Below are 8,779 nucleotides of genomic sequence, written 5' to 3'. Positions count from 1 at the left end.
AAATTGAACATAAAGCTTATTGGGCAATTAAAGCGTTTAATACTAATTTAGATGATGCATCTAAATCAAGAAAATTGCAATTAAATGAACTAGAAGAATTAAGAAATGATGCATATGAAAATGCAAAGATTTATAAAGATAAAACAAAAGCATTTCATGATAAAAATATTATGAGAAAATCTTTTGAAATCGGACAAAAAGTTTTACTTTATAATTCTCGCTTGCATTTGTTTCCAGGAAAACTTAGATCGCGATGGTCTGGACCATTTATTGTTAAATTTGTCTATCCTCATGGTGCTGTTGATGTTGAAAATCCTAAAAATAATAATGTATTTAAAGTTAATGGGCAAAGACTTAAACCGTTTATAGAAAATGAAGTTCTTAATGAAGAGTTTATGCCTTTATATGATCCAACTTAATTGTTACTTATATTTTTATTTTATTTTTGCAGAATTGAGTTCACTTCCCGGTTAAGTGGCGGATAACGGTACTCCGTGACTACTTTCAGTCGGTTTTATTTCAATTTCCCAAAATAATTGAATATATATATATAAATATATATTATGGATGAAGCTATCAAAAAACTTGGTAAATATTTTCCATTTATTTCTAAAAAAGTTCTGAGAATGATTTATGAAGGCAGATGTGAAAGATTGAGAATGCTTATGCAAAAAGGAATCCCGGAGGATATTCGTCTTATAATTGAAGCCAAGGTTCGATTAGGTGGTGAAGTTCCAAAATTCTTACTTGTTCGAAATATGTCTGGACTAGGAAAAAGTACCTATGCGAAGAAAAGAAGAGCTAAAAGGTTAGATGTTTGTCATAATTGTGCCAGATGGACTTGTAATAGACAATGCAGATCTTTGGGATATGTTTCCACAAATAGAGAAGATAAAATTGATTTCATTAAGAATGGGCTGAGTAAAGAGTCATTGGATGATATCTCATTGACTCTTGAGACGCATTCTAGTGGAGATGTACAAGGTCAACTTCTCCATTTATGGAAACTATTCCAAGCGCAGCGTCATGGTGATGGTCTTGGGAATCTGACTAAAAAAGACCCTATTTGCCAATTTATAAGAAAATTGGATGGTAAGCCAACCCTCGACTCATAAATATTGAAGGAACACTGTGAGCCACAATCACATCACTGTTTATACGCATGCATGTTATTATTATATATTATTTTTTTACTATTTTCATCATTTTGTTCACATCTGTATTCCTATTTCTGTCTTATTCCTTGTTTTCCTTATAAAATCACTCAACTCTCTCTATATTTTTTTTTTAAAAAAAAAAGAAAAAAACATGACAGGATCTTCTTCACAAAAATTGAAAAATATTTGTGTCTTTTGTGGTTCTAATACTGGAAAGAATGAAATATTTGTTGATGCAGCAATTAATCTTGGAAAAAAGTTAGCAGAGAGAAAAATTCACTTGGTTTACGGAGGAGGCAATATTGGGTTAATGGGATCTATTTCAACAGCAGCTCATCTTGGAGGTAGTCAGGTTTTGGGTATTATTCCTACAGCTTTAGCTGAAGGAAATATTACAGGTGTTACGGTTGGGGAAGAGTTGAAAGTTTCATCAATGTACGAGAGAATAACTAAAATGATAGAAAATTCTGATGCTTTTATTGCCTTACCTGGTGGTTTTGGTACTTTAGAAGAAATTTTTCATGTTGTTTCTTGGGCACAACTTAATATCCATAATAAACCTGTTGGCTTGTTGAATATTAATAACTATTATGATGGTTTGTTGACTTTTCTCGATGTAGCCGTGGAACAAAATTTTATTTCAGAAAATTCACGAAGGATGCTCATCTCTGCTTCGAATGAAGACCAATTAATTGATGATCTCCAAGCTTTTGTTCATCAACCTGATTCAGCTATAACAAAGATCAATTGGTCTCAACCAACTAGTAAGAAAAGAAAACTGGATCATTGATTCAACATGTCATGAAATGGTTTGTGTTTGTTCCTCATCTTCAATAATTCCAGGTGATATCTCTTTCATCATGTACTCTTTATTAAAAAAAAAAAAATATTTAAAAACAATGTCATATTCAAGTTTGGGGGAGGGTTTATCTCAAAAAAAAAAACAAAAAAAAAAAAAAAACAAAAAAACAAAAAAACAAAAAAAAAAATGGGTTTATTCTTTGTAAATCATCCTATCTTATTTTCAATATTAGGTTATTTGATTGTCTGCTTTACTAGCCATTTTCAAAGAGTGTATAATTTCTTCCAACTCCATGAGTGAAAAACAGCTATATATGAAATACTTTAACCCGAGAGAATATGGAGTTGAGACTTTTACATTAATATTCTTGATGATATACATGTTATGAAAATGATTTCTATTATCCTTTTAATTATATTATTCTCAAAGTTTTTAGAAAATATTTATGTAAAAAAAAGAAATTATATATATTTAATATTTTGATATTGTGTGAAATATATATGTATAGCCCATCCAATTACATATTGATATATTGGTTGATAATGAGATTTATAAATAAACATATGATCTCCTCACAAGTGTGATTTTAAAATTTCAAAGTTTGCAAATTTAAATATATATATTAAGGAATAAAAATCTAACTTGTGATTTTATGATATTTTATGATTTTTTATTACTAAGGGACTAGTAATTAGCCGGTTTGGGGGTGTGATGAAACTTAAAATTTGTAATTATTTATATGTTAAAAAGTGTGTTTTAAAATTTAAGTTTAATTAAAATTATGAAGTTGTATTATTTTAGTGTTATGTGTTTATATTTAAATGTTTTACTAAAATGTTGTATTTTACGGTTTACGCAGGTTTGGTAAAAATAAAATTACTCAAGCTACAGAGGTCATAATGGAGTAATCTCAAAACCTGTAGAATCACAAAAGAGGCATCTTCAACTTTGTAGAAGACAAGAAATTCCAAAAACTTCATTAAGATGATCAAAATAATCAAACATCAAAATGGAGATAGATTTACTTTTACTATGACCAGCTTGGAGTAAAAATATCATAAGTATTTCATATGTTATCCAAAAGGGGTGAATGAGTTGTCCAAACACATCTACACAAAATATCCTACGTGTTCTATGTTGAAAAGAAAGGCTGAATCGGTGGTCTAAGGCATCAAACATGCCAATTAAAGTTGGGTCATGGTATTGACATTCAAGGAGACAAGCACCCACCAACTTTACTATTTCACATTTAATGAGCCTTGGACTCTTGCTCTCATTTGGCCTATAAATATATGTGTTGTATAAGCTTTGTAGTGTGTAAGAGTGTAGAGAATTCTTCATTTGTAAAATAAATATTGTGTGTGTGAGAATAAAAGTTTGAGTGTGCAAGTTTCTCAAGTTCAAGTATGAAATTTCTTTTATCTTTATTCTTGAGTTTCATGTTCATGGAAAGCTAAATCTTTTTATGTCAAGGTGAAAAGGTTTCATTGTTGGTCAAGTAAGATTGTCTATATTTTGTATATTCTTTTCTTTTCTATTTTTATTTTTACTAATTGATCTTTATTTGTAGGTATAATTTTGGATGATTTGTTGTTATCTATTTACATCAAATGCTTGGTACCTTGAATGTGGTTACCTTGATTTGTTGTCAAATATGATACAATAAATACTACAATAATTATATACTATAAATATATGTATCTATTTATAATAAAGTCATATATATTATTTAGACGATAGCGCGACACTGTCGGTTGTTCTAAATAATATATTGTGATTTGAACTAACATTTACTTTCTCGCATCTAACTTTTACTTTATCGCAACTAACATTTACTTTTCCGCAACTAACATTTACTTTCTCGCATCTAACTTTTACTTTTCCGCAACTAACATTTACTTTATCGCATCTAACATAAAGTCATATATTTTATTTAGACGATAGCGTGGCTCTGCCGGATGTTCTAAATAAAATATTGTGATTTGATCTAACATTTACTTTTATGTCAATTTATATTTATGCATTTATATATATATTATGGGTACCATGTATTAAATATCGGTTGATATTAATATAGTGGGAACTATATTATATGATATACTTGTTTAAATATTTCATTGTTCTTTTATGTTTATTTTTATTTTAGTTTCTTTTATTTATTTTTATTAAGCAATCTTAAATAAACCAACAATGAACCTTTGAAACCTTGACAATTTTATAATTTGTGTATTTGAAGTTTTATAATAATATTTTCATCTATAATATATTATTGCTAAAATTAAACTTACAACATCCTCTCCGTGGATCGATCTCGTACTCACGAGTATATTACTTGCAGACAACCTACACTTGGGTGAATTACAATTTAAGTTGTAGCACATGTGCTACTAAGAAACCATTTCTTAAATCACATCAAGTACTCTGGCCAGAGATTCGTCACACTAATATCTCCTCAGATCGCATAGGATATCCACACTCGCAAGTATGTGGTGAATCCTTGACAACAATGCATCGACTCCTATATGTGTTGTAACTGTACCCAATCCCGACACCTGATGACCCCCATAGAGTCGGTAAACGAGTCAAAGCACAGTACTAGCATATAGAGTCTCCATGATGTTTCAAGTAGTAAGGACTAATGGTGTACAACCAAAACCGCGGACTTTATCCACTCGATAAGTGATAACCACTTGGAAAATCCGGATAGGGTAGTTCGATTATTCATCCTATGAATATCCATTTGCATGCTTCGAACATCTCCATGTTCCCTACCAATGAAACGTGGTACTCCGCATCGCAAATGCTAGTCTCAAACTCGAGCGATCCTTATCCTTATTCTCGGACGGCTCAATCGACTAGGAACAATTTAGAATATACAGTGACTATAAGATGTATTTCATGATAGACATCCCCATGTTCTACCACATCTTACATACACTATAGTATATTCAAGGTCTTTATCAAAACAACAATAGTATATCACAATATAACAATATGAAGAAAGATAAAGTCATTGCCATTAATAAAAGTGTAAATTACATTAAACAAAAGATCGTTTGTACAAAGAGTCATCAAAGCCCATAGCCACAAGTTGGCTCACTAGGCACCCACTCTTTCATATGCCTCTTAACAAAACGTGCAGAAATGAAGGAATGAGATGCACCAGTGTCAATAAGTACAAGAGCAGGTATACCATAAAGCATAAATGTACCTGCGATGACTTTCTCATTCTCCTCCACAGCCTGATCATGTCTCAGGGCAATCACCTGGCCAGAAGCTCGTGGCCTCAAATGAGAACTCCCAGCAGACTGTCCCTGCGACCTCTGCTGAACGGTGGCCTGAGAACCCGATCCTGAACCAGATCCAGAACCGCCTCCCCCAGACTGTGGACAATCCCTCCGGATATGACCAGTCTCTCCACAACGGAAACAAGCTCCAGAAGCTCTACGGCACTTGTCGGATGGATGGTTCTTCCCACAGTGATCACACTTGTCCTTCTTACCGAAACGGACAACACCTCCCGAACCAGAGGAAGAAGAAGATCCAGACTTCTTGAAAGTTTGGGCACGGGGACCCAAAGAACTAGCAGGTCTCGACTGAGAGAAAGACTTGTTCCGCCGAATGCTGTCCTCCGCCTGATGACAACGGCTCACCAAACCCTTGTAGGACATATCGTCACCAACCACCACACGGTCATGGATCTCAGGGTTAAGGCCCTGAAGAAACAGATTATACTTCATCTCTGAGCTATCAGCAATCTCGGGGCAATAGGATAGCAGATCAAAGAACCTCTGCTGGTACTCATCAATAGACATGGCTCCCTGTCGTAGACTCAGTAGCTCGCCTGCCTTCGACTGACGGAGTGCAGGAGGAAAATACCGCTTTTGGAAAGCTGTGCGAAACTCGGCCCAGGTGGCCACTCCTCTCGCCGTAACAAAAGGTGCAGAAGTAAACCTCCACCACCTGCGCGCTCGCCCATCCAGAAGATAGCCAAGGGTCTCCACCTTCTGCTCATCGGTGCATTGGAAAGTCTGAAAAGTCGTCTCCATGCGGTCTAACCAGTTCTCCGCATCCTCTGAAGACTCACCTCCAACTAAGGGCTTAGGACCCATAGCTAAGAATCGATGCACAGTGAAACGCTCGTCGTCATGATGACGATGACGCCGTTCTCGATGAGGCTCCCGGTCGGCATCTCCCCAACGCCCACCAACACTGCCATGAGAACTCTGGTCGTCACGATTTGACATCTACAAAAATACCTCAAGATGAGACTAAATCCCAAGAAATCTTTTGCATGCTCTGATACCATAAATGTAGTGACCCTTACCCGGATCACCTACTAAACAGAACTTATGCATGCAATAAGCTTAATAAAACAGATATCAGAATAAAACTGCGGAATCCAATAACATTATACAATCCCAAGTAAAGGAATCTGTAATTTATCCAATAATATACAACCAAATCGAATAGTTGTATAAACCCAAACATCAGTAATAAAACCTAGACGAAGCTCCAGCTGGCCAACCACTGACTAGCCCCTCCTGGATCCACCTTCCTCGTCCAATCGCAAACCTGCCCCATGGAATAGGGTGTCCAGAAAATACAGAGTACGAGACGTGAGCATAAAACGCTCAGTGCGAGAGTATGAGTATACATGCATGCAAAGTGAACTCCCTATAGACTCGAGGTCAAGGATCAGATAACAGAGACAGACCGGGCCCTGGTATGTAGCACGCTGTGCCGTCGCTTCAGGAGGTGGCTCCCATACCGAGATAATCGTGGATACGCCGGACCCAAATCGATGGAAGTCCATCCACTAACAGGATAGGGTACAACCCTACTAACAGACATCTCGAAGGAGATACAGCAAGATGCAAATGAATGCAGCATAATATCATGGCATATAAATCATGCAGTCATATAATACATGCATACTCAGTCAGGATATCTCGAACAGTACTTTCGTACCTCAAATACCAGGTAGGCACTACCAGCTCTAAGTCCAAGCCTAAAGTCCGCCTACACAGCGAAATGATACTACTATCATTATAGTGCTCTAAAAGCCTTAACTAAGCTATTGCATACTCCTAAATATTTATAGGAAGCAAAAGCTATACCTTCGTCCGTCGTTAGCCCTTTGATGTCGATGCCTCCAGAACTTGGGCACAACTCCGCTACGACTACCGAACGCCTCTCCGACCTCCGGACCAAGCCTAAGAAGACTAGAACAGCTCCAAAAGGACTAGAAAGGAAAGGAGAACTCGGAATTGGAAAATGAAAGTGAAGCCTCGGCCTTCTATTTATAGACAACGATCGGAACTTCCGATCCCTGATCGGAACATCCGAACCTCGATCGGAACGTCCGATCCTGCCATCGGAGCTTCCGAAGATCCTGATCTGCCACGTGTCAAAATATCACTTGATGACTCCGGATAGGGGTGATCGGAACGTCCGATCCTGATCGGAGCTTCCGATCTAGCCACACGTCATGGATGACGTAATATCATCGGTGCCTCCGATCCTCATCGGAGCTTCCGATCCCGATCGGAGCTTCCGATCGTCCCTTCGGAGCTTCCGATCCGTCCAATCCCCAATTTATTTAATTAGCATTAATCCTTTAATTACTCAATTAGGGCACGGGCTACTACAGGCCTCCCTTGAAGAGATGGTCAATATGCTTGTAACATATGAATCCACTTTAAAGAAGGATAAACCTGTTTTCTTGGTGGGCTCCTCTTTTTCTGCTAAGAATGGGCCAAGTACAAAGGGTAAGAAACGTTCTGCCCCACCCAAGAAAACCAAACCCGAGAAGAAGTACAAGACAAAGGCTTCAAACATGGAAAAGTCCAAGGATGTTTGCCATTACTGCAAGAAGCCCGGTCATTGGAAACGTAACTGCAAGGATTATCTAGAGCAGTTGCGAACTGCGAAGGGTATGTTCTATATTGAAATAAATGTTTCACTTAATACTACTTCTTGGGTATTGGATACCGGATGTGGATCTCACATTTGCAATGATTTGCAGGTGATGACAAGAAGTCGCAGGCTTAGAATGGGTGAGACCCAGCTGATGCTCGGAAATGGTTCCAGAGTTGAAGCTAAAGCTGTGGGAGATGTTTATTTAATTTTGTAGAACGGTTTTAAGTTACTTTTGAGAGATGTTTTATTTGTTCCAGATTTGATTAAAAACATTATTTCTGTTTCTATGCTTGATAGAGATGGTTATTCTTGCAATTTTGTGAATGGGATTTGCAATATTTACAAGAATGAATGTTTGATTGGAAATGGACAACTTGTTAACGATCTATATAACTTAAAATTAAAAGACGTTCTAATAAATTATGTTGATAAACCGGTAACAACAAACAAAAGGAAAATCGATAGTCAAAAACCGGCAAACCTTTGGCATGCTAGGCTAGGTCATATTTCCTCAAGGAGGATGAACAAGCTAGTGGGAGAGGGCATGTTTGATATGTCTGATATTAACTCTCTACCTACTTGTGAGTCCTGCCTGAAAGGAAAAATGACTAAATCTCCTTTTAAGGGGAAACCTGAGCGTAGTCAAAATCTGTTAGATTTGATCCATACAGATGTTTGTGGTCCATTTAGAATTGGTACTCAATATGGCCACACCTACTTCATTACCTTTACTGATGATTATTCTAGGTATGGGTATTTATATTTAATGAAATATAAGTCTGAAGCATTTGAAAAGTTCAAAGAATTCAAGGCTGAAGTAGAAAACAAGCTAGGTAAAAGTATTAAAGCACTTCGATCGGATCGAGGTGGAGAATACTTAAGTACCGAGTTTTTGGAC

The sequence above is a fragment of the Henckelia pumila genome, chromosome 1 (genome assembly GCF_033568475.1).
Source record: "Henckelia pumila isolate YLH828 chromosome 1, ASM3356847v2, whole genome shotgun sequence".
Taxonomy (NCBI): Eukaryota; Viridiplantae; Streptophyta; class Magnoliopsida; order Lamiales; family Gesneriaceae; genus Henckelia; species Henckelia pumila.
Note: the sequence above shows the minus strand (reverse complement) of the source record.